The 23848-nt window shown below is 40.7% G+C and overlaps 1 protein-coding gene across 1 annotated transcript in view; it reads left to right on the plus strand.

Moving 5' to 3' along the window:
• Positions 1–23848, plus strand: part of ZFPM2 (zinc finger protein, FOG family member 2) — a 588691-nt gene that overhangs the window by 198304 nt on the left and 366539 nt on the right. The gene's annotated exons all lie outside the window — the stretch shown is intronic.

A 23848-nucleotide genomic window follows, 5' to 3' on the forward strand; every position in this document is an offset into this window, starting at 1 on the left:
GGCAGACAGCTGGGGGCTGATATTAATAGAACAGGAAGGGTGCCATGAATATTGGCCCCCTCCCAGGCTAGAAACACCAGCCGTCAGCCGCCCAAGAAATGGTGCATCCATAGGATGTGCCAATTCTGGCACTTAGCCTCGCTCTTCCCACTGCCCTGTAGCGGTGGCAGTGGGGTAATAGGGTTGGGGTTGATGTCAGCTTATAATGCCAGCTGACATCAAGCCCAGGTTAGTAATGGAGAGGCGTCTATAAGACATCCCCATTACTAACCCCATAGTTAAAGTTAAAAAAAAAAACACAAACACCCAGAATAAAGTCCTTTAATTGAAATAAACACACAATTCTTTAATGTTCTAAATTAAACCATACTTACCATCACGCCCATTCCAGCTGAAGCCAACGATCTCCTGCAGTAAAACTAAAATAATAAACCAACCTCATCCTTACCTTTCCATGGTTCCCAGGACGGCTCCAGCTCTGCTACATTCACATGACAGGCTGGATCGCAGCCGAAATCTGCCATCCAGCTTGCCATGCCGCAGACACTGAGAAGCGCAGGCATGCTTGCGCTCCTCAGTGTCTTGATGTGACGGCATCCAGGTGAGCCGAGTTCATGTCCAATGAACTCAGCTCACCTCATGCACGTCACCGACAGCGTGGGAGAATTCTCCTGCGCTCACCGCTTGAGCAGGAGAATTCTCCCAAGCATGCCTGCGCCCTGCAGTGTCTATGAAGGATGGCATGCTGGATGGCAGTGCTCACCTGCGATCCAGCCTGTCATCAGAATGCCATCCCAGCGTGGGAGAATTCTTCTGCTCAAGCGCTGAGCGCAGGAGAATTCTCCCACGCTGTCAGTGACGTGCATGAGGTGAGCTGAGTTCATTGGACATGAACTCGGTTCATCTGGATGCCGTCACAGCCAGACACTGAGGAGCGCAAGCATTCATGAAATAATTAAAAAAAAATTGACGTGGGGCTTCGCCCTATTTTTGTGTCCAGCCAGGTACAGCATCCAGGAACGGGCTGCCCCCAACCACCAGCTGCCTATTTGTACCTGGCTGGCCACAACAATATAGGGAATGCCTTTTTTTTATTATTTCATGAATGATACTTCACTCCTCTTCAAAATGGGCTCTCTAGTGACTGTGGTGTGTATTAAAGAAGGTCATCATCAGGGTATTTATTATGATGTTCCGCAGCAGCTGAGGCACTGTGCTGTGTAATACACATTATTTGCCTCGTTTTTTTTACATAGTGGGGTAACAAAAAAGTTGTTACGTTCTACAAAAAGTGATTTATGAGCATTGCCGTAGGAAGACGAGATGTTTGTACAAGTATTATGTATGGACATAATGATGGAAAATCACCATGATAAGGAAGTCATAATGAGAACTAGAATCATGAAATGAAACAAATAAAACAATAACTAGAACAAAACATTTATTTTATGTCGCAATTGCATCCTACAGAGTTTCGTTATAATATATTGGACTGCAAAACACCATCTGCCGCGTTGTATCGGCTGCTATGTTTGCTGTGAAACGGGCTACATCTGTTCAGTCATGTACAAGAGAGTACAGGTGTACAGCGCCAGGAGGAAGCTGAAGTGTGAAAGTTTTATTATTAGGCTTAGGTATTATTAATATTTATTAATATTTCATTTATTATATTTATAATATTTATTATTAATTCAGCTCCTCCAGAATTGAAGACATTTATTAATTTATTTCTATCATTTATAGATTATTCTTCATATGTCTTCATGCTGCGGCTTCTTTCTTCATCTTGAGTCAAAGTGGCTACTGTTACTCACTTTGGATTAGCCACAGCACATAAAGGTTAGGTTGGGATTTTCTACATTAAAGAAGACCTGTCACCTGGTCGAAAGTGCACAGCTTTTCCTCTTATTTTATTCCCGCTTCTCTCTTGAGCATTCAATTTATCTTTTCTTTCTTTTCTTTTTTTTTTTTCTTTCTTTTTATTAATTTGTTTTCAGAAATATGGGCCTTTCTTTAGTGCGGTTTAATGGTCTTTAACAAGGGGGCGTTGCTCACCTAGTAATAATACAGAGCAGCCTAAAGTCACGCCCCTGAGGATCCGGTGAGCATAGCCCCCTTGTAAAGACCATAAATATTAGCACTAAATAAAAAGCCCCATATTTCTGGAACCATATAGGGAATTTTAAATAAAAATAACCTCAATATTTTGGACCACAGGGAATAAAATATGAGCCAAAACTGGACACTTTGAGCTGGTGAGAGGACCTCTTTAAGTTCATGCTACGCAAAGCTTGAATGGTACGGAGTGAAGTTTGGTGACAAGAGTCTCATGTAGTTCAATTCTCATCATGGCTTTCTATTGTTCTGGTGACACAGACCATTTCACATGGGGTATTTTCAGGGAAGTACTGACTCTCCTTATTACAATCAGCTGAATAATAAGTTATATTGGCAATGCTTCATGGGAGAAAAGTATGCAAATGAGCTATTACCTCTTTTTGTGAGTTAGATTTCTTTCATTCTGCAAAAGAAATAATTTATAAGTGACATTCTCAAGACTAAAACTGCATTCATATAAATATCAGAAGAGAAACAAGTAATAAAATACACACATTGTACTAAAAATGTTCACTAACTAATTATCCAGTAATCTTTGTCCATGTTAGCCATTTTGTTTTTAGACATTGTGACTAGCGTTCACCACATTGGTGGCCCACCATGCATAGTCCACCAAATCCTGTTCAGCTCTGTTGATGGTCAGACCTGAAAGATGGAAGCTGATTTTGATGCATCAGGTCACAGGAGAGCAGGTTGTAGACCTTCTTATAAACCAGTAACGTAAGCACATTTCACAAAGGTCTATAAAAAAGTGTGAAATTTATGAATTCTGAAAAGAAAAAGACAGAATCAGCCTTAAAGAAGTCCGCCATTAACATTTTTTCCCCCTAAACCCAAATATATTGAAGTGTAAGTGCGGTAATACCTCATCCATTGCCATCTTCTCCAGTTTCCAGCACTCCTCTGGTCCTTTTCTGAGTCACATGATGACAGTTCAGACTATCCGGATAGCATTGTGTTTTATGTGTGAGCAAGACGTCTCTTTTATAATTTTAATTTTATTTAAATCTATGGAGCCTCGTAGGTTTATAGGGTAAAAGACCCTTTTAGGTGTGACCTGAAGAGTCTGAATTGTCGTCATGTGACTCAGAAGAGGACCAGAGCAGTCCTGGAAACTGGAGAAGATGGCAATCGATGAGTATATTAACACACTGACACTACACTAACATTTACACATGTTATGAAAATAAAGTTTAAAGGGAGGCGTCTTTAATAATAACTTTGTAAGTGTAGTGAAAGTTACTCATAATACAACCCTATTAATTTACCAAATCATAGAAGACTACTAGTTAAAGCAGTTTTTGATAAAATATTTAGCTTCGTTAGTACAATTCTGATAAAGCTAAGCAAATGCCCTATAAGAAAAAAATCTAAATTGTTTTTCCCATTTTGGTGCTGGTTTTCTCCACAACACCCAACCAGCTTGATATTGCGGCTTCTATTCTTTGGTGGAACCCTTTTCCTATCCACTGTAAGGAGAACGGTTAATATGATTGTCTATCTGGTTCCTCTCTCCTCTGTGAGGGCTTCACAGTACCCATGGGTATAGCTGGGCCAACTTGAATTGGACCTCACATACCTTATGGCAACTCCAAATTTTCCCTTTTGGTGGAAGGTATCTTTGCATTACCCATATTCCGGTCATGGCCATAAATTATCCATACTGATCTCCAAGAACAGGAGATGGCATATCAATGCAAGTTCATTACGGTGTATCAGTAGAAAGGAGCCAATCAGTTTGCAGGACTCTTGATTAACGTCACGTTAGTGATCTGTGGCTGCCGGATTGGAGTCCTGCCGATTGCCTCCTATCTGCCAAAATCTCCAGCACATCTTCCCATGACGTCATGGCGCAATGATGATGTCCCGTTGGGTCTGCATATCAAAAGAGGCACTGGGGATTCCGGCAGGTAGGAGGCGGTTTGTAGGGTGTCTGTCCGGTGGCCATGGAATACTGACATGGTCGCTGTACCAGGGTCCTTTGAATCAATTTGCCCATCTCTATTTGCCTGTATACGAAAAAGTCAGGAAAGGGAGAGATGGTTGAATTCAATTTTTTTACATTTTTTTTTATGATTTTGTTCTGAAACTATAACTGTATTGATGAGTAACTGCTCTCTTAGCACAGATGTATGTGGACAAGTACAGCGGTATATATGGTCTCTTCTGTATTGATAAATTGGATATTTGCATTGTTCATGCTCTGCATCATTCTCTGATTAGCGACCTGCCAAACCTAAGACCCTTCTCCATTGCATTATTGAAGCTTGCAGCGGAATGCAAATGGTTCTGATTCATAGGGACAGAATTCATGCATCTCATTATATCACATCTCTGTTAAGTCCTAGTGCTACATCAGTCAGAGCCAGTGCAATGTAGGCACACGATTAAATGCTCCACTAGAGCTCCAAATTCACCTTCATTTTTGTCTATAGACTTTGTTGTATACCGTTGAGATGATGATTGAACAACCCTTCTGGTTAAAGACTCAAATATTTTAATTCATTCAAGTAAAACAAGTTCAACATTAAACTCTGCTGGTTATTTTGGAGATACAATGAATTTGTTGTGCACTGGGTCTTTAAGCACTTTTTTCCACCATGATTGATTGTGATCATGCACTGACTGTTTCCATAGGATATATTGGCCCGACCGTTGTCCGGGCGTATGTATTGTATGACGAGCAATGAACCTTGGTCCAGACTCACCCTTAATTATAGAGAATAAGAGCCTCGGCCTTCCTACATCCTTAGACAGAAACCTGGGTGCAATGGGCAAAGATCTTCATTTTGTAGTCCTTAAAGAAGTTTTCTGGTATTAAAAAATAGCGAAAAAGTAGTAAATGGTAAAAATAATAAAGAAGCCAATTGTTTAATAAATCCCATGTAGCTCCAGTGCCTCCTCACTAGTACTCTATGCTGGTCTCTTTATTTCTCTGCAGTGGTTATGTACCGCACACACGTCACCGCTGCAGCCAATCACTGAATTCGGTGAAATGTACGACACAAGACTGCTGAGGTCAGTGATTGGCTGCAGCGGTCATGTGGGTAGAGGGCACATGACAGCTGCACTAAGCAGAGAGCATTAGACACCACTGAGATAAGGGATTCACCACTTAAGTAATGGCTCTTCTGTTACTGTATGGAATTTAGTATCATTTTAGATAGATAGATAGATAGATACGATACATACATAATAGATAAATAGATAGATAGATATGAGATAGATGGATAGATAGATAGATAGATGGATACATAGATAGATAGATATGAGTTAGATAGATAGATAGATAATAGATAGATAGATAGATAGTTAGATAGATAGATATGAGATAGATGGATAGATAGATAATAGATAGATAGATAGATGATAGATATATGATAGATAATACATAGAGAGATAGATAGAGAGATAGATAGATAGATAGATAGATAGATAGATGATAGATATATGATAGATAGAGAGATAGATAGATGATAGATATGGGATAGATAGATAGATGATAGATATATGATAGATAATAGATAGATAGATGGATAGATAGATAGATATGGGATAGATATATAGATAGATGATAGATATGGGATAGATAGATAGATATGGGATAGATAGATAGATATGAGATAGATAGATAGATAGATAGATAGATATGGGATAGATAGATAGATAGATAGATAGATGGATAGATAGATAGGGGATAGATATATAGATAGATATATGATAGATAATAGATAGATAGATGGATAGATAGATAGATATGGGATAGATATATAGATAGATGATAGATATGGGATAGATAGATAGATATGGGATAGATAGATAGATATTAGATAGATAGATAGATAGATAGATAGATATGGGATAGATAGATAGATATGGGATAGATAGATAGATAGATATTAGATAGATAGATAGATAGATATGGGATAGATAGATAGATAGATAGATAGATAGATAGATATGGGATAGATAGATATGGGATAGATAGATATGGGATAGATAGATAGATAGATAGATAGATAGATAGATAGATAGATAGATAGATATGGGATAGATAGATATGGGATAGATAGATAGATAGATAGATAGATAGATAGATAGATATGGGATAGATAGATATGGGATAGATAGATATGGGATAGATAGATAGATAGATAGATAGATAGATAGATAGATAGATAGATAGATAGATAGATATGAGATAGATAGATAGATAGATAGATAGATAGATAGATAGATACCATTTATACATTCTGCTTGTATTTCCTCTGGGTTTTCCAATTTTCTCCAGTAGTTATTTGTTTCCTACACACATGTATAGAGGTACATAGGAGAAGAAAGAGTTGATTGGCGTAAAAAATATAAATTTTTATTCCATCAAGTTTAAAAACGTACATAGTAAAAAGAAAAATGACATAATACGGATAGTATAAAGACACTAATTAGATTACCAATGTAGCAAGATATGTTACAAAGTATACATATATGGTCACGCATATGGTCACAGTGGGACATGAGCAATATAGATAATATAGCATAAGGTTAGTATATCAAGACAATCCAATGAGTGTAATAATATATTATATCAAAAAGTAATCCATAAGTATTCCATAGTCATTGGATTTACACTTGCCATATGCATCAGGTATCTATCTAAATAGTGCTCCTGCCCACAAAAAATCAGATACATGTCACATAAAACATTTTTAAGGTAGTCTCTTACCACAAAGAGTGCCAAAAGGAGGGTAAAGTGCATAAAGGAACTCACAGTGGCAGCCCGACGCGCGTTTCGCAGTCAGCAACGACCGCTTCCTCAAGGGGAAGTGATATGTGAAGAGAAAACAGACCTGTATATACCCCATGATGTCGGTCACGTGTGGCCCCACGTGACCGATCACCTGATAGCAATGGGCGGGTGCCTATTGGCGGCGCGCGCGCTGTCGTTATCCGCCCACAGAGGCACGACCAAGCCGTCAGGAACAGGTGCGCAGAGCGCGGGCGCGTGGCACAATATGTGTGCACGGGCGCCCGCGCGCGCACCCACACCACAGAGACAGCTGATCGCACGTCCACGGGCAGAGGAGACAACACGCGCGCACAGCACCTACAAAAAGTAAGTCCAGCTGGAAAGTCAAAGTACACAGAGAACATAATGTGAAATGAACATCAGTGACAGCAGTGTTCATCTTCATATGATTCCAGATAGATAGTGAATCACAGTTATATTGCCAAGGACTCATCCAAAGTTTAAGGTGCAGATCAATCCAACCACGGAGGCGTCACATAAGTTGTAGAGCATTATGACAGCTGATCCTTGGATCCACATTATAATATGTAACATCTTCTAGCCCAAGCATATATATATCTCTCCTGGGGAATGTCCGGTCAAAATGAATAAATTAAAAAAACTGAAACAAAGGAAGTAGAAAAATAATAAAATTAGGAAATATTAAAAACAATGCCAAGGCGTTCATATCCATGAAATAGAGGGAGGACAATAATTATGTTGCAAGGAATACTGTGGATAATGAGATATGACTTTAGATTTATAAAAAAGATGAAAAGGAGAGGGACTCATTAAGACCATGGGGAGATAGAGTATTTAATGTGGTGATCCATCGTGCTTCAGCCTGGGCCAGCATCTTTTTCACATTACCACCCCGGGTGCCCATGTGTATGACATCAATACCACGGACTTTAAGGCATCCGGGGTCGCAATTGTGAACCATCTTAAAATGCTTCGGGATTGTTTTGAGTTCCGTGATATCGCTCGCCGTCCTGGCCGCGCCAATGTCCCGCACATGCTCCCGCACACGTACTCGGAGCTCTCTAGACGTTAGACCAATATAGATCAATGAGCAATCGCAAGTCGCATAATAAATTACATTATTGGTGCCACAAGAAATATAATGCTTAATCTTGAATTGTCTTGAGCCATCCGAGGACGCGAACGTAGTGCACCGCAGGACATTGGCGCAGGCACGACAGCGACCGCACGGATAAGTTCCCACAACAGGGCCACGAGAGCCAAAGAAGTTTGGTCTTACAGGGACATAATGGCTGGATACCAAAATGTCTCTAAGATTACTGGATCGCCTTGGGGTCATTAGAGGGTAGTCACCAAGAATAGATCCCAGGGAGGAATCGGTCGCCAATATACTCCAATATTTCATCATAATACCCCTCATATTATCCCACTCGTGATAGTAGGTGGATATATACCTAATTTTTCTCTGTCCATCACCACTATAACGTTGTGTGTTCGGATAAAGTAAATGATTTCTTGAGGTATGTCTTGCTCGTTCATACCCCCTCTTGATACATCTATTGCTATATCCTCGGGATGTGAATCTAGATTTTAAAGCAACAGCTTGTTCTTCAAATTTAGGATCCGAGGAGCAAATCCGCCTCGCCCTCAGGAACTGGCCCACCGGGACGGCCCTAATCGTGGACGGATGATGAGCACTTCTAGCATGGATAAGGGAATTGGTCGATGTGGGCTTTCTATGGACGTCCGTCTGGAGGCATCCATCAGGGTCGACCTCCAGGCCGACGTCCAGGAAATCCACACGATGTCTGTCATACTTGTAAGTCAACCGAATTCCCCAGAAGTTTGAATTCAATTGTGACATAAAACACTCGAGCTGCCGCACCGACCCACGCCAAAAAAATAAAATGTCATCTATATAGCGTAGCCAGCACAGCACATGGTCAGCGACCGCTGCACCTCCATCGCCAAAAATCTGTCTCTCCCAGGCTCCCAGGAAGAGATTGGCATATGAAGGCGCGCAGGCCGCCCCCATGGCTGTGCTGCGTTTTTGCAAATAGATATGGTCCTTAAATAAAAAATAATTATGTGTGAGTATAAAGTGCAGCAGCTCGAGGATTAACTCACACATAGGGCCGCCCAGGCTCGAAGCCCCGAGGAAGAGGCGTACCGCATCTAGTCCAATAGTATGATCAATACAGGTGTATAATGATTCGACATCCGCTGTAACGAGCAAGACATCCTCATCCAAAAAGATGCCGTCGACCCGAGTAAGGACGTCCGTTGTGTCACGAACATATGAGGGAAGTGTGCCCACGATAGGTTTTAAAAGGAATCAATAAATTTACAAATCGGTTCACACAATCCATCAATGCCGGACACAATCGGGCGCCCCGGCGGGTCGGCGGCATCCTTATGGATTTTAGGTAGAAGATAGAAAGTTGATATTTTTGGAAAGCGTACTGTAAGTGCCTCCACTGTCTTCTTAGATATTACACCCACCTCACAAGCACGAGCGAGAATACCCTGGAGCACGGCGGAATACGAGGCGGTCGGATTATGGCTTAACCTACAATATGTATCCATATCTCGTAGCTGCCGAAAGGCCTCTTTTTCATATTTACCACATGGCCAGATCACAATGTTCCCCCCTTTGTCCGCCGGTTTAATAACAATATCAGTGTAAGTTTTTAATTCTTTGATTGCTACACGTTGTCTTGCTGTCAAATTATCGTATTTTCTCTTAGTAGATAATTTTTTAAAATCCTCGGCAACCAGCTTAGAGAAAATTTCTACGGCTGGACATAGGGACAAAGGGGGAAAACACTTCGATCTGGGAATGGCACATTTAGGCAACCCACCTGACTGTGAAGGGTTGTGCTCATGTGATAATTCTTCCAAATTTCTGACCGCCTCCCATTCGGCCACACTCCAGGTTTCAATAGGGGCATTTTTCTTGGAGTGAAGCTTGTGTAAAATAAGCTTCCTGGAGAAGAGCTGGAGGTCCTTTAGGGCTGTAAAATAATTAAAGTTATTAGTAGGTGAAAAAGTTAAACCCATACTTAGGACCTCCAGTTGATCATTAGAAAGAGTATGGGTGGATAGATTGACGATCCGTAATCCCCCCTGGGGGTGACTTACCGGCTGTACTGTGAGATCTTTATTTTTACTTGTCAATCTCGTTTGTATCCTCTTAGTCGTCTGCAGCGATGTACCGGAATTATCCGTCCCTTGAGATCCATTGTGTGAGTCTTCATTTGAGGCCACAGATGATGCAGAGGTAGATCGAGATCGAGATTGAAATCTATTTCTCTGATGAGGGCGAGAACGTCCTCCTGAGTTACCCCATCTGTATACTCTCTGCAGTTGTCTATCCTGTGTATCCCTCAAAAATTTTTTGGATTTTACTGTTTGAGTTTCTTTTGCCCACTTTTGGGATAGGACTTCTATCTCTTCGTTTAATTTTTTTATAGAGTCCATAGACATCTCATTTTTTAAGGAGGTCTGTAATTTCTCAATTTGAGTTTCGATACCAGATAGAGATACCTGATTCATCTCAATAATCAATTTCATATATCCAGTCGAGCAAGTATTAGAATACTGTTCCCATTTGCCCTTTATAGTCTCATCATCTATATTAAAAGAGGGAAAAATTTGTACCCTCAATCCACGAGGTATGAGTCCCTTCTCAATATATTTTTATGTAATATATGTATAGAGATAGCTTCTGTGGAACTGAATTACTGATTTAACTCTTTAGATGCTCATTTCTTGTACATTTATAAAACTATCTAAGGTAACACAATAGTTTACATGCAAAATAAAATAATTTGATAGATATACAAATAAAGAAATATAGAAATGACATAGCTAGATAGTGTGGCAAGACGACTCGCTCGGCTCTCCCGGAGGAAGACTCAGGACACACGTTCTCAGGTTACCTTTCTGCTGGTTTATTATCGGGCATAAACTCGTGCAAAGTCTAGCTCAGTCCATAGATGAGCGGGTTCCGCCCACTCTCGGTAGCATAAACTGCACAGGTAACGTCCAGGTAACAAGCTCTGCAGTTTCCACAATACTATCTGGAGACTTCCCTCTCCAGACCACACTCCACAAGGAAAAAAAAAAGGACTGAGCTTTTACACATTGCTCAGCCACACCCTGAGGGGAGGTAGGGGGAATGGCGTCCCGCCCTCTTTGCCATTCCCATAAAACCGCACACCCTTTAACAGAGTAAATCTACTAGCATATAATATGCTGGCAGAAAAATAAAGTAGGTTAACACAGGAGAGCATCCTGAGTGACACATACCTCCCCTCACATATAAAACCAGTGACACTGTCACAATAGATAGATATTGGATAACTGTGTATATATACACTGCTCAAAAAAATAAAGGGAACACTCAAATAACACATCCTAGATCTGAATGAATGAAATATTCTCATTGAATACTTTGTTCTGTACAAAGTTGAATGTACTGACAACAAAATCACACAAAAATCATCAATGGAAATCAAATTTATTAACCAATGGAGGCCTGGATTTGGAGTCACCCCCAAAATTAAAGTGGAAAAACACACTACAGGCTGATCCAACTTTGATGTAATGTCTACACCGCGTGCAGAATTATTAGGCAAATGCGTATTTTGATCACATGATACTTTTTATACATGTTGTCCTACTCCAAGCTGCATAGGCTTGAGAGCCAACTACCAATTAAGTAAATCTGGTGATGTGCATCTCTGTAATGAGGGGTGTTGACTAATGACATCAACACTTTATATAAGGTGTGCTTAATTATTAGGCAACTTCCTTTCCTTTGGCAAAATGGGTCAGAAGAGAGATTTGACGGGCTCTGAAAAGTCCAAAATTGTGAGATGTCTTGCAGGGGGATGAATCAGTCTTGAAATTTCCAAACTTTTGAAGCGTGATCACCGAACAATCAAGCGTTTCATGGCAAATAGCCAACAGGGTTGCAAGAAGCGTGTTGGCCAAAAAAGGCGCAAAATAACTGCCCATGAATTGAGGAAAATCAAGCGTGAAGCTGCCAAGATGCCATTCGCCACCAGTTTTACCATATTTCAGAGCTGCAACGTTACTGGAGTATCAAAAAGCACAAGGTGTGCGATACTCAGGGACATGGCCAATGTAAGGAAGGCTGAAAAACGACCACCTATGAACAAGATAAAACGTCAAGAATGGGCCATGAAATATCTTAAGACTGATTTTTCAAAGGTTTTATGGACTGATGAAATGAGAGTGACTCTTGATGGGCCAGATGGATGGGTCAGAGGCTGGATCAGTAAAGGGCAGAGAGCTCCACTCCGACTCTGACGCCAAAAAGCTGGAGGTGGGGTACTGGTATGGGCTGGTATCATCAAAGATGAACTTGTGGGACCTTTTCGGGTTGAGGATGGAGTGAAGCTCGACTCCCAGACCTACTGCCAGCTTCTGGAAGACAACTTCTTCAAGCAGTGGTACAGGAAGAAGTTGGTATCGTTCAAGAAAAACATGATTTTCATGCAGGACAATGCTCCATCACATGTATCCAACTACTCCACAGCATGGCTGGCCAGTAAAGGTCTAAAAGAAGAAAAAATAATGACATGGCCCCCTTGTTCACCTGATCTGAGCCCCATAGAGAACCTGTGGTCCATCATAAAATGTGAGATCTACAGGGAGGGAAAACAGTACACCTCTCGGAACAGTGTCTGGGAGGATGTGGTGGCTGCTGCACGCAATGTTGATCGAAAACAGATTTGCTAGCTATTAAAATAGGGGGGGACCCCACATAATTTTTTTGGGGGTCCCCCATTTTAATAACTAGTAAAGGCTAGGTATTCAGCTGGGGGCTGTGGCATCACAGTGAGTGGCAGACAATCCCTCCATGATTGGTGCTTTAAATAGCGCCAGACATGCAGGACGGGGACCCGAGCTCTCGCCCGAGCATCTCGAAAGTACTCGGTGAGCTCCGAGCATCTCGAGTACTGAGATGCTCAGGCGAGTACCGAGCAGTGGCGAGCATGCTCGCTCATCACTAATTAACAGTATTACTGTGAAAAAATCCAGTTACGCTTTTGGTGCACGAACAGTTATCGAACATAACCTCGAACAGCCGAATTTTTTGCAAATCGTTCGAGTTCGTCCAATGACTCGAACACCGCCCATCTCTAGTTGGTGAACAGTTCGAGTCGAACACCGCTCATCTCTAGTAATGTCCTTAAAACGAGTCAAAATGAGGCTCAGTATTGTGTGTGGGCTTCACATGCCTGTATGGCCTCCCTACAACGCCTGGGCATGCTCCTGATGAGGTTGGTCTCCTGTGGGATCTCCTCCCAGACCTGGACTAAAGCATCCACCAACTCCTGGACAGTCTGTGGATGGAGCGAGACATGTTGTCCCAGATGTGCTCAGTCGGATTTAGGTCTGGGGAACGGGCGAGCCAATCGATAGCTTCAATGCCTTCATCTTGCATGAACTGCTGACACATTCCAGCCACATGAGGTCTGGCATTGTCCTGCATTAGGAGGAACACAGGGCCAACCGCACCAGCATATGGTCTCACAAAGGGGTCTGAGGATCTCATCTCAGTACCTAATGGCAGTCAGGCTACCTCTGGCAAGCACATGGAGGGCTGTGCGGCCCTCCAAAGAAATGCCACCCCACATCATTACTGACCCACTGCCAAACCGGTCATGCTGAAGGATGTTGCAGGCAGCAGATCGCTCTCCACGGCGTCTCCAGACTCTGTCACGTCTGTCACATGTGGTCAGTGTGAACCTGCTTTCATCTGTGAAGAGCACAGGGCGCCAGTGGCGACTTTGCCAATCCTGGTGTTCTGTGGCAAATGCCAAGCGTCCTGCACAGTGTTGGGCTGTGAGCACAATCCCCATCTGTGGACGTCGTGCCCTCAGACCACCCTCATGGAGTTGGTTTCTAACCGTTTGTGCAGACACATGCACATTTGTGGCCTGCTGGAGGTCATTTTGCAGGGCTCTGGCAGTGCTCTTCCTGTTCCTCCATGCACAAAGGCGGAGGTAGCGGTCCTGCTGCTGGGTTGTTGCCCTCCTACGGCCCCCTCCACGTCTCCTGGTGTACTGGCCTGTCTCCTGGTAGCGCCTCCAGCCTCTGGACACTACGCTGACAGACACAGCAAACCTTCTTGCCACAGCTCGCATTGATGTGCCATCCTGGATGAGCTGCACTACCTGAGCAACTTCTGTCCGTCTCATGCTACCACGAGTGTGAAAGCACAACCAACATTCAAAAGTGACCAAAACATCAGCCAGAAAGCATGGGTACTGAGATGTGGTCTGTGGTCCCCACCTGCAGAACCAATCCTTTATTGAGGGTGTCTTGATAATTGCCAATAATTTCCATCTAATGTCTATTCCATTTGCACAACAGCATGTGAAATTGATTGTCAATCAGTGTTGCTTCCTAAGTGAACAGTTTGATTTCACAGAAGTTTGATTTACTTGGAGTTATATTCTGTTGTTTAAGTGTTCCCTTTATTTTTTTGAGCGGTGTATATATATATATATATATATATATATATATATATATATATATATATATATATATATATATATATATATATATATATAGTTATTATTATATCTTTTGATATAGAGATACATAAATTTGAATTGATATTAGATAGATAGATGTTAAGCATATATATATATATGTTTGCATGTATATATATATATATATATATATATAATTTTTATATATATATATATATATATATTAGAAATGGATGGATAGGTAGATAAATAGATAGATAATAGACAGGCGTATATACTGACCGTTGCTCAGTTCTCCATTCTGACTGTCCTCTCTCTCTGCCCCAATACTATTGATTGCAGTGTATAAGTCTTTTATTTCTCAGAGGCATTAGAAATTTATCTTATACATTCCGATCTTTGTGTTACATTTTACATTTTCCAGATTTATTTTGTGTTGGTTTTTTTTTTGCATTCTTTATGTTCCTCCTTAACCATATAAGATATCATCTGTGATCAAAGAGGCTTCTGCGTCTCTGCTGCTTCCTCTGCACTTTTCCGTGGTGACCTTGAGGGTGCACAAATGGCCTTTCTGCCACCCATTGCGTGGTTGCTTGGAAACTTTGACTACATGTGTGTCAACTTTCTTTCATGATTCTAAAGCAGTCTGAGCCTAACAGAGGGCTTTAGTCCTGGAGAAAAAGGTCCTTGTGTGTTTTAAAACAAGTGTCTGGTCCTGAGATAATGGTCGGGCTCCAGGTTATAAATGATGCATTTTGTTCAGTTCTTCTTGATAATCTCACCAGGGGAAAAAAAGTTCATAGCTCTCTTATCAAAACAATGTGACATTCCTCCTTCATTGCTAGAGTTTCCTATCATCCCCTCCTGCCGCTGCCAACATCACAGTTTACAGGATTAAATATAGGACGTAATTTGTTTTCTGTAACGTGTCATTTTTACTTCTTTCAGATTCCCATCTTAAAGTTTTATAGGCTGCACAAGATTTCGCGGCAGATATTTTGCTCATATAAAATGTAATTGCGGCATGTATGGCATAACGTCATTCAACAATGATGCATTAATAAGAGATAGGAATCATTTTTATGCAATGGTATCCTTTGTGAACTTGTGAATATTGGCCCATTTAAAAATAAAAAAGAAAGAAAGTTAAATCTGCAAATTATTTTTGAAAAGTGTTTTATAGATCAAACTGGATTGGAAAATTGATGCAATTATGGAATTTGTATTGCACTTTTTCTCCAGACTCGGATGAGTGATATATAATTAGTATGGATGTAAAAAAAAAAGGAAGAAAAAACTCACAAATTCTGGAAATAATGAAATAAAATAAAAGTGGATTCTTTGAATGAAACACTAAGTGGAGCAAAAAGATTTCCAGGACCATAGATATTCTGTTGCCGCCAGACCAAAGCACTGCAAGCCTTCTACTATATGCACCATCCTTGGTGCCTCTTCCGATATGTAGGCCCTTGCGACATCTTGTCTTCATCAACATAATGAATTGGTGGGACCTACTAACCAGATTACGTGCCAGGGATGCCGCAGGTAGTAGGATTGTGTCAAATGCTCTTGTCTGAAGACCTCAAACTATCGATGTGGCCACTAGATTAGGCTCCTTTGAATCTTTTTCCTCAACTCTAAATCCACTGAAGCAAAATAACTAAATATATCAACAATCTAAATTACTACAGAGAATAAAGTGGTGGTCTCATTTTTTTTTATAAAAAACCGGGGTCTTCTGCTGGCTATACAACTTCTTCACAGAGGCCACTGCAGGGAAAATGTCCTATTACTCACTGGCCATTCGAATGATTGGCCTATAATGTGATGCATAGATGGTCAGGTCTTCCAGGCTCTCCACTCTGGTTCATGAGAGGATTATGTTTGGTAGACTCCCTCTTATGACTGTATGTATACTGTTTATTTGAGATTTTTTTTTAGAATCAGAGTGCCAAGGTCAGCTTTAAAATATTTTTCACCATGGTGGATCTTCTCCACAGATACATCCCTGCTTGTTTAATTTTGTTAAAGAAGGCTTTTAAGAACAGGTCTTAAGGCCCAAATGCTTTAGAGTAAGGTCAGCCGAGCCTGCTAATTTAGACAAAATTGTCCAACTGTTCTATGGGTATAGAAGCCTTACAACATCTTTTTTTGGGGGGAAAATGCTCCTTCTAAAAATGTCTGACAGCTGGCCACACACATGAGATAGCTATTGGCCAAATCTTTGGTAGACAGCTCTATCTCCTGATGGCCCCATACAGGAGTGCTCATCACCTCTAGGTAGTCATGTGTATTGAATGGGGAGAAAAAAGGGGAAACTTCCAGACACCTCTGGCAGTGACTCATCTCTCCTGAAAGCAAAATGATCAGATGTTGAAATTTCAACTACAAATTTCTTCTCTTCCACAACATACTTTGTCAGAGGACAGTCGGGAGGCCACCATACGCACCATACATGGCCATGGTCAGCCAGTGTGGCCAAATTTATCTGTATTTTGGACTTGACAGCAATTGAAGGTATATGCGCCCCTTTAAAGAAGAGTTTTACCTACAAATAGGGTGGTGGAAAGTCTCTGGCATGATTGCTTGGGCCGTATCTTGCCATCATGGTGGTGGAGTCAGTGATTAAAGACTCATTTAGATGAGCTGATAATCAGGAAAAAACATGCATTTGAACGCCCTTTTGCCGTTTGGTTTGGTTTGTGTAAACATGATAGCAATCACCTGTGGAACAAGTAAAATATTCATTGGGTGATTGGATGATTCATTAATATATTAAAATGATTGTTCTCTGCAGCACATCACCCTTGATAACCAGATGATGTGCTGCCGAGAATAATGATATTCCGTGTGAACAGAATTCTGGTTGGCCTGTCTAAATGGGCCATTAAAGGACCATCTATAGGTTTATATATAGCTGATCAGTGATCATTTAATGCCTGTGGTGGATTTCCTTCTTAAAAGAGGCAGAAGACGACGAGAAATGGCTCCAATTCTAACCCAATGGAGAGGAAATTGTTCTGCAACATCAAGTTGCCTCATAAAGGCATTCAGTTTTCCTTCTTAAATCATAGGCTGGTTTTGGAGGACAAAGGAGAATAAGATTTCCCATGACATGAGCATTTTTTCTTTCAACATTCGGAATTTGAATTGTGCGACAGGACAGGATCAAGGTAGAGAGAAATATTGGGGTGTTCTCTAGCTTTGGAACTACTTGAGGGAGAAAAAAAGCATCTTATGCTGACTGGAATGAAGGTATAAAATACATATTTTTCATGCTCTTACAGTGGTCATGCTAATCCTCTCCTAATTGTTCAAATTCTATAGTAGGAAATAATATTTTACTTGTAAAAATGGGCAAATAATGCAAGTACAATTCCTAGATTCCTTACATTAATGATCACTTCAAGGTTTGCTGGTTATAACATTTTTATAGACTCTATATATTTATAATTCTCTAGATAATGACTTGTGATTTACTACTGTTCATGATTTTAAATGTAGAAAAAACTCAGTCTGATTAATCCCAAATTAATCCAAATAATGCAGTTTCCTCAATTACATTACAAGGCGATGTCTACAGTTGGTAGTTTTCTTAATTATGACAAGTAGTAATAAGATTCCTTTCACATATGAGCTTGAATATATGCCAGGAATGTATTGAGGATTGACATTTCATTCAGAGAAGCACAATAAATGGCCTCCTGGCTGATGAGTAACTACACAGCATGGTCTGTAAAAGGTACATCTGAAGATCCCTTTAAGGGCTCCTTCACACGTCAGTGATTTTTCTCGCATGAGAAAATCGGTCCGAGCTTCATCAGTGTTTTGAATCAGTGTCATCAGATTTTGGTCAGTGTCATGTTTTACCGTCAGTTTCATCAGTTTTTCTTGGATTGGATGAATGAAGAACAATCTGATAGACTTTTGTCAAGCTTCTCCTATCAAGCAGTCTGTGAAAAACAGACAACAAAAGTAAACTGACGTATGAATGAGCCCTAAGGGTGACCATACTAATCAGACATATCACAGAAGTGAGAAGGACTCTTTCTGAACCTAAAAATACTATTCTAAATGATGTTAGTTAGATTTGAGCAAAAAGCTTTGCAGGACCCTGGTCCAGCCTCCATGTTGGGTGTCCATGGCTGCCAGACCAAACCACTGAGAACCTCTTCCTACCTAAGACATCCTCGAGGAGCCTTCTAAATAGTAAGTCAGATGTGACGTCATACATGTGTCATGGCAATCTACTAATCGGAAGATCTCAGAAATAGTAGGAGGTGTCTTCTTTCAACACCCGCTATTTTTGCTTGTTGGAAAGACCCATGTATATTAGATAATCAGCTTATTATCTCAAAATGGGTAGGGTTGGCTGACTTTAATGAAAAACATATGTCCTGCTTAGAGTAGAAACTGTTTGGTCCTTTTTTCTTTCAAAGAACTTAATTTAATTTTACTAATTCAGGGGGCTTATAATAGAGGCAACTACAGAAATAAAAATGCCATCCATTATCAGGTGTTAGGTTATGCCAGTACACCATATTATCCAGAAACCTAAAGATATGGTATTTCTTCTGTTCATCTGTTCATATTTTGCTAGATAATGTAGTTCATCCTTTCAAGAGAACGGGGCGGCCAAGCCCATTACCAGCCACTATGTTCATAATACTCTTCATACAGGTTAATAAATCATAGTTAAGTACCTTAGATCACTTGGACCTAAAGGGCTGTTCTCTACGTTACATGTATCATCATCATTTTATAGGATAGGTGAAAGATTTATCAATGGGGGTTGAATGGAGGAATAAATGTGTGAGAATTTTCGACCACTGCCCTACTAACTATACATAGGAGTTATTGATAGTTAATGGAGTGATGGTTGGACAAGCTCCATAGCACTTAATTCGCGTAGGAGGCTTTGGGTGCCCCATTATCAGGGTCCATGCTAGATCCTAGAATTTATCATCTTTCTTGTTGATAGGTGTTAGCCCCCTTTAATTAAACACCACAGTGTAATGTAACTCAATAAAAGTTCTTGGCAAAAATATAAGACTTTTGTCCAGCATCCACATTGGCACTCCATAGCCGCCAAACCAGGGCAATGTAAATTTCCTTAGCCAAAACTTGAATGCCAGAATCCTGTTTAACTCTTGTGATTACTAGGTACCCTGTGATGTCATGACGCTTATATTACTAGGTCCCACTAAATATCATGGCATACAGTATATCATGACATCAAGGGGGAATAGTAATCAGAAGAGGTGGTGCTCAGAATACCCAAATTCGAGAGCCAGCTGAGGACGTTCACACTGCTCTGGTCCGGATGCCGCAGAGTACTGAGGTGGACTACAGACCAGGGTCTTGCAAATCTTTTTGTTTAACTCTAGCTCTGTTCCAATGTCCAGATGATAATTCCTTCCGAATCCTTTTCTTGTTTCTAACATTGAATCATACGAAGAGGAGTTATATTTGATGAGGACTCCTATCCAAGGTCCAACCGCTCATACAGTAGATGAGCCTAACCAAAAGCAAACCAGGATTCCCTTTCTCTTTACACCTTAGGGGTTTTATTGTATTTGACTTTTGGGTAAATATTCACATATGTATCAATGTATGAATGCTGTTTAGGGAGCAATCGCTTTTTACATTGTGCCATGAGTCAGGGAAAGGGACAGGATGTGTTCTGTACAAAGAGAGCAGATTTCGTTTTTTCGAGAGATTCCTCAACAAAAGGCATTGGACTGTGTGATATTAATCCTGAACACATAACAAAACAAACAGATGGGAGGACAAAATGTCTTTGCATGTATCAGGAAAGATCTTCACACAAAGGGACATTTATCAGGGGTGGCTGCACCTCTTCCGAGGAAAGAAGCAAGCCCTTGAGTCCAGCAGCAGATGATGATCTTATCAACAAAACCCTCTCCAGTCATATCATCAGCTGCCTCTTGCCAAGTCCCTGGCATTTCTGTATCATGTGCATTTGTGCGAGGAAAACCAGGCAGGGCGAGAGTGACAGAGGAATAAAGATATAAAAGGGGACACATGGAGACAGGAAAAGGGAGGTAGGATACATAACTGAGCAAAGTTACAAGTGAGCTGTACATAGAAGACACCTGATCTGGCATAGACTGGCATAGCTGGCATGCTTTCATTGGATCCATATCTAGAAAAGCAGATATAGCTTAATTGTTTGGTAATAAAATAAGTAGGATTTTATCACTTGTACCAGATATTTACCTACAACCAAAGATTTTGGGGGGAGCACTGGTGGGGCATGGTGTTGGGGCGGTTCCAACAAACCACTACATAATGCATACAATGGGTCCCACCAATGTCCACGCAAGCCACATACACATCCCATGGCTGAAAAACAATATATGTAGTTTTTTTTTTTTACATTTCTAAGTCTATAAAACTAAAATACTGTACAATAAGATAAACTTGGGTGCAACCTTTGTTGTCATAGGTGCCCATCTGGATGACAGCGCTCTAAATTAAGGGGTCATCTTGGGGTTCCTATAGATATCTAATACGTTTTTTAAGGGTTGCTCCACTACTTTTATATTGATGACCTTTCCTAAGGCGAAGGTCACACCAGTGTATTTTCTCTCATCCGTGAGAATCGGCCTGATTATGCTGATCAACCTCTGACAAGAGTGTGATCATAGTGTGATCCAATTTTCTCGAATGAGGAGAAGATGTAAAAAAAATTTCTCCATCTTCTCCATTCTGTCAGTGGGCGAAAATGGGACCATACTCAGATGTCATCCAAGTGCGGTCTGATTTTTTCCACGCACTTATTGACTTGCATGGCCGAGTGCTATCCAATAATTGGATCCAACTTGGACATGCAGAAATTTTTTTCCATGGATCAGCTCCGCCCGAGGCCAAAAATTTGACATGTGGATCACATTGGTCCGAGTGTGATACAATGTTTTGTCGGATCGCACTCAGACCGAAAATACAGTTGTCTGCATGAGTCCTAAGGATAAGTTGTCGATATCAAATACTAGAGTCTAGAATAGATTAGAGATCTACAACTTTTTCAAAATGTGACCGGTTATATTGAGCTTCACTAAGTATTATTAGGGAAAGTGTTTTACACTGATGGACATATCCCTTGATTCTTGACCCTATTTCTGAATTTCTTTAATAATGGTTAAGACTCGGACACAATAGTATTATTTATTATGATGCTCACTTAGGTCTCCACACATCCATATAAAACATGTATGTGAAAAAAACGGTAATGGTGTTATCAGTGTTTTCCATCAGTGTGTCATCCATGTGTCATCCAGTTGTCCTTTTTTACCACCAGTTTATCTTCAGTGTTTTTCCGATATGGATAAATAAAAAAATAAATTACAAAGCTTCTCCTATACTTTGCAATGATAAACACGGATGGCACACGGTGCTGTACATGTTTTTCACGGACTCATAGACTTGTATTAGCTCTTGTCATCCATGCTGCTGGGAAAAAATGGACATGTCTCCTTGGTAGGATTTGAACCCCGAACTCCAGCTCTGCAAGGCTACAGTGCTAACCTCTAAATCAGCATGCTAGAATTTAAGGGTACTTCCAGCTCTGGAGCCAGTGCTGTAACTATAGGGGGATCGGAAGTAGCAGTCACACCCAAGACCAGGTACCAGAGGTCCCTCAGCCACAGAAGAAGAACCCCGTATTATAGTAAGCTATGAATGTTTGGATGGAGGATAAATTATATATATCGCAACAGGGTTCAAGGAGTTTCAGGCAGAGCCACATGAAGGAGGCCGAAGTTCTCCTGAGGGGGATATTCTGAAAAAATTTAGACCTAGTAGCAAAAAATCCACGAATTGTCGCTCCATCCATTACATATATCAAGTTTGTCGGCGGGTGCTATAACTTATACTTATTGTAGATCGGATCACTCCACTTCCTTTTGACCTAAGGTATTTTTTGGTATATAAACCGATTTCATGCATTCTAAAATGAAATAAAGTTATCTGCAGCTAAAATATGGAATAACAAAAGTATATACCCATACGTATGTAGCCATTACAAATTCCGCTTACGCTTCAGATGCGCACTGAATGATCAGTAATAGACATTGCCATTGTTATCGGCAGCACAGGTCTTATTAATAAAGGACGATGCACTGCCACAGAAGATCATTTTTGGGGGAAAGCAAAAGTTCATTTCACCTTATGAACGAGCGATTTGCTGATTTGTCGGGTGATCGGCAGCCTGTTTACACTGCAGAGTTATCGGGAAACGGGTGTCTTTAGGAACGCTCATTACTGATAATTGTTCATTTTATCCAATTTCACCTTGGTTCTGTATCTGAGTATCTAATTAAAATTTTTGTTCACATTGCTTCATATTCATCTCCTATTTCACCCCTTCATACAGCTTTCACGACTGTGACACTTTTGGATTTCTTTCAAATTAAATATGCAAATTACCTCTTCAGAGAGGAAGAGGACTTGAACTCTAGTGCCACCTATTGTAAGTAGCAATCTTACAAGTCACTATTGACCCTTTAGCGAGTCTTGCCATAAAAGCTAAACCAAAATCTTAATTTGTACACATATATTTCGGGGTGTTGCCTCTTGTTAGTGCAAAGCATGAGATCTTAAGAGGAGACTTAATAGCCATCTACAAATATCTGAAGGGATGTCACAGTGTAGAGGGATCGTCCTTATTCTCATTGGCACATGGAAACACGAGAAGCAATGGGGTGAAACTGAAAGGGAGAAGATACAGATTAGATATTAGAAAAACATTTTTGACAGTGCGGGTGATCAATGAGTGGAACAGGCTGCCACGAGAGGTGGTGAGTTCTCCTTCAATGGAAGTCTTCACACAGAGGCTGGACAGACATCTGTCTGAGATGGTTTAGTGAATCCTGCATTGAGCAGGAGGTTGGACATGAGGACCCTGGAGGTCCCCTCCAACTCTATGATTCTATGATCTGTTTTGGCTGTATGAGAGACTTCTTGGTGGGATCAGAGAGGTTAACATTTCATACTTTGCACTGATGAGAGGTGATATCCCCAAAACACCATGCCTGCAAATTGAGATTTGGCTTTTATCCATGTCATATGGCAAGGCTTGTCAAAGGGTCGATAGTGACTTTTATTATTGCTACATCCAATGGCACTTAGTTCCTCTCTGAAGAGGCAATTTTCATAGTTTCTAATCCCAATAATTCAATATTTGCATTGCCCTAATAAGAGAAAACAGTTTCCCTACAGTGCCTCCATTGGAGAAAAAGGGGCATTACATGGTATCTATTAAAATCAATGGGCTCTATGTATAATGCATGGGCTCTAAGTCCTCCAGAGAGCGATTATCTTGGTAATTGCTACCCACACACTGTAATTGATAGAGATTCAAATTTGGGGGTACTCTCCTTTATTTTATAATGTTTATATATATATGATA

This window comes from Phyllobates terribilis, unplaced genomic scaffold (genome assembly GCF_046119375.1).
Source record: "Phyllobates terribilis strain yellow unplaced genomic scaffold, ASM4611937v1 Scaffold_4__5_contigs__length_816908805, whole genome shotgun sequence".
Classification (NCBI taxonomy): Eukaryota; Metazoa; Chordata; class Amphibia; order Anura; family Dendrobatidae; genus Phyllobates; species Phyllobates terribilis.